This window comes from Tupaia chinensis, unplaced genomic scaffold (assembly GCF_000334495.1).
Source record: "Tupaia chinensis unplaced genomic scaffold, TupChi_1.0 Scaffold000567_1, whole genome shotgun sequence".
Taxonomy (NCBI): Eukaryota; Metazoa; Chordata; class Mammalia; order Scandentia; family Tupaiidae; genus Tupaia; species Tupaia belangeri.
The window spans coordinates 790,454-795,069 of NW_006160080.1; positions in this window are offsets into that span (position 1 = coordinate 790,454).

The following is a 4,616-nucleotide window of genomic DNA, read 5'->3' on the forward strand; positions in this document are numbered from 1 at the left end:
ACATGAGACATGCAACTGTCACACAATGTCACGTGGGTTACATATTAAGGACAGGTCTTCTTTGTCATAGCTATTTGTTGGACTTGGTTCTGAAAAGGTTTAAATTTTGAAAGACCAATGAGATCTTTTCCCTGCACCACCAGATGAATGAATATTTACGACGGCCATTGACCAGCAGCCATCCACATATTGTTTATTGGTTGCCTTGTCCCTATACCTATTCATTTTGTACTTTCTGGGTAAAAGTAAATTTTCCTTTTTTTTTAAAGTATATTGGGGGCTTTCTTGTCTATTGCCCAGCCCACTAACTCCCTTCTCTCCCAATCAAAAGTGGTCCCTGAGAGTCATATTTATAACTACCCACAGCACACCTTGGCATTCAAACACTGGACTAGGGACAGTAAGTAAACCCAGCTGTTTCTCTCTTTTAAGACTTTAGAGCTGGGATCTAAATCACAAGTCAGTCTCCATTGGTCATTTGAACAAAGGAGATGCAAATTCAGAAATGATGGGGATAATCATCTTCTGCCATGTTTATGGGACCACTAAGAGAGCCAGTTTTTGGACACAGGACAGGAAAGCAGACAAGGCGCAGCCTTTGTTTTGTCACAGTTATGTGTATCAGTGCTTTGCATAAATGTGTTCCAAAATGCTACATCCGAGTAGGTAAACTAGAAGGACCATTAATAGCTGATGTAGCGAGTATCAGATACTTTCCAAACTACCTTTATTATTATGACCTAACCAGTACAATCCCAATTCATGGCCCTTTCATATGATACACTGGAACAAGCATGCATGTCTGTGACTGTTGAACCAGCTCCAACCTAGTGCATTTTAAATTTGTTATTATTGTTTTGCTTTGTTTTGTTTTTGTTTTTGTTTTTTGCTATAGGGCATGTGCACTCACAGAGAGAGGGAGAAAGTGAGAAATCGCTGCCCAGTGGGGATGACCACACTGCAATTCTTCTCTATTCTCCTCTCTGGATTTTGGCCATACCTGGAGTGTTTGTCAAGCCACTAGGTCCCGGACTTGAGCCTCATAGTCAGCCATGTGGGACTTAGCTACCTTAACCACTATGCCACTTGGCTGGCCCCTGTATGTATTGCTTTGAGTGGATATTTCTTTGTTCTGCCAGTACGGCCTTCCCACTTGCCATAAGTTAACACAAGGATCAAGAGATAAAGTTAGTAATTAGAGTTTATGCAATTGGATTCAAGTTGAGAAACTGAGTCCAATTGGAGTTCTTGATGGTGCTAGGTCTAGAGATTGCACAGATGCATGAGACATGAGCCCTTGCCCAGGAATTTATAATTTAGTATCATAAATGATTCTCAAACTCCAATATTATATACGCACGTCAAGCCATGTCTAGCAAGAAAGAGTTAAGATTTCTCAGTGGGAAGTTGCCTCAATAGCTAAAAGATGGGGGGACAGTTCTTAAAAGAAGGAAATCTACTTAAAAGTTTATTGGAAGGCCAGATGGTGGCATAGTGGTCACAATGCTCTGAGAGACAGACTCACATTAGAAGGTTGCTGATCCGAGGCCAGAGACTTCCCTGAGTACACAGGGTACACATGCACCAAGATCCAAGCTCGCTGAGGGGGTGGATCGTGGTGTCAGGATTGCTGTGGATGTTGTATCTCTGTTTCTGTTTCTCTCACTTGTGGAATAAATAAATTGTTTTAACTTTCTTTGAAATTGTGGGTTTGTTTTTGTTTTTGTTTTGTTATTTTGGTCATTAGGGGGCTGGCAGGTCACACAGTGGTTAAGACACTGGAGTCCCACATGCCCAACTGTGGTTTGAGTCTCAGACCTGGCAGCTTGTTTTCTCACTTTCCCTCTCTCTCTGTCTGGTGAGTGCACACATCCTATAGCAAAATGTAAAGTAATAATAAATAAAAATAAATAAACAATTCCAAAAAGAAAGAAAACTATTTGACCCAGTAATCCCACTCTTTGGTATTTACCCAAAGAATAGGAAAATAGTCATTTAGAAAGACACCTGTACATTTATGAATATCCCCTCTTGATTAGCTGGTTTATCAAATGGAAAGACTGGTCCTTAAAACAGGACTCTTCCATCACAGAGTAGATCCAAAGGAATGTTTACAAGAAATAACAAAAAGTTGAATCAGAGCTTGGAGACAGACAGCCATGGTTTCCCAGCAAATGAGCCTTTCACATTCTCCAGAGTAATAGAATGTCTTGGAAATTTGAGGGAACAGCTACTAAGAGATTCTAGGCATATGAAAACTTCAATTGCCAGGGGCTGGCAGGTGGTGTGGTGGTTAAGGGAGCTGGACTCCTACATGGCCGACCATGATTCTAGTCCCATACCTGGCAGTTTGCTTTATCACTTTCCCTCCTTCTCTCTCTCTTCCTCCTTCTGTCCCTCTCTGGTCAAATTAAAAATAAGTAAATAAATTACTAAAGTTAAATAAAGTAATTCTTAAAAAAAAAAAAAAGAAAGAAAACTTCAATTGCCTCACAATTTGTCTAACCCCATTTTCCTAGCCTACCCTCTCCCTCCCCACCACCCCCATCCTTGCTCCAATCAATTGATTCCCATTTGCAATTTGCTAATTGATGTCTTCTTTACCTTAATACCCTGCCAGTTCCTAACACAGTAACACATAGAGATAGTCAGTAAAGAGTGATGGCAAGATCCAGACCCTTGAAATTGGCAAGCCAATCAATTTCTTTTTTCCCTGATGTTTTCCTTATGTCAGAGGTATCACAAAATAAATATCAGTATCATCTCAACGTTATCAATTCTTCTCTAGTTAACTTCCTATAAACTGTACTGCTCAGCAAAAGATTATCAAATGAGAGGATGGATGGATGGATGGATGGATGGATGAATAGAAAGATGAACACCAAAAGTAGGAAGGAATTCTGTGGTGGGAATAAAGCAATTGTTAAAGGTGAAAACTGAGGATGAATGGGAGGCTGTGAGAAGGCTCTCATTGAAGAAGCATGGGCAAGATACAAAGGCCCGCTCTACTGCTCCGAGGCTCACACAATAGCCAAATCAGTTCTTTCAATCCCACAGTGCCTCTAAAATGTCTGGCTTTATATTGTTGGATCATTTTAGTTCTTTTTGTTTTGGGGGAGTTTTGTTTTGTTTGCTAAAGGGCACTCACCAGAGAGAGAGAGAAAAAAAAATGATGAAAGGGAATGATCAGGCTGCAATCCCTTCTCCTCCACTTCTCCCTCCTACTGGGATTCCAGGCACACGTACACGTGCACATGAACACACACACACACACACACACACCTGGTGTGTTCTTCAAGCCGCCAGCTCTGGGATTTGAATCACACAGTCAGCAGTATGGGATCCAGCCACCTTAACCACCACACCACTAGCTGACCCTGTTTTAGTTTTTAGTTTTTAACTGTGACCAAACTGAGTAATGTCTTCAAACAGACACATCTTTTAAACAACATTTTGCATGGCTTTTTGACTACTCCAAAATTTGTTTCTCATATACGTATGTGTGTCATTTACAACCACAACAACATTTTCATTCTGTAATAGAATAACAAGATTTGTGGCTTACAGACATCTGTAGTTTGAGGTGTTTTAGAAATGCAGATCTGTCGTGTCAAATTTTTAAAAGATAAAACTTGTAGTCACTATTTTATTTATCTGCCTGTGTAATGTAATGACATTATGAAAATACCATTACACAACATAAACTGTGCCATCAAAAGATAATTTATATAAGTAAAATATTGTTCTGCATTTTATGTGTTTAATTATGTAGCAGTTCCAAATCAGATTTTGGATTGCAAATCCACTTGATTTATTCTAAAATTTTATATTGCAGGAATAGTTATTCCAAAGTGATATTAAAGAGTTCAATAAAATTGACTTTTTTAAAATGCAAAACCTGCCCATAACTGATATTTTCCTTCTGAAGACTCTGGCATTTGATAATATGACTTATTATTTTATTTTAATTCAGTATTCAAGGAGAGTGTTTGAAACCATTTTGATTATCCTGACAGCTGAAATGAAATTTTTACAAGGACAGCAAATTTAGAGCCAAAGATCTGGTTGACACAATGAATGTAATGATGAAAATAATTTTACAGCAGCCCAACCTAGCATATCAGCTTCATTTAAAATTTATATCATTTTTTTTATCACTTTTCCTCTAAAAGAAAAGAGTAGCGTTCAACTTTCTGTTGGCCAAAAAAAGTCCTATAGGTTTGGAGACTTGTAAGATTCAGGTAATAAATAGAGTTTCAGTCCAAATACAAGTCTGATTTAAGGTGGATTCTTCCTACCACATTCCAAATATGGTTTTTCAAGATTCCTATGTTTTCTTTCAGCCACCTGATATCTTACTAATAAGCTTCTTTTCTGCTTAAGGAAATGGGAGTTTTTGATGTAATTTACAACAAAAGACTTGGGGAAGTTCTCACAGATGTGGCCAACTTACTGGGAAAAATTAACCTGGTTGGGGACCAGCAGGTGGCGTGGTGGTTAAAGCGCTGGACACTCCCACATGGCCGATTGCAGTTCGAATATTGGACCTGGTGGCTTGCTTTCTCACTTTCTCTCTCTCTCTCTCTCTGTCTCTCTCTCTCTGTCCCTCTCCATTG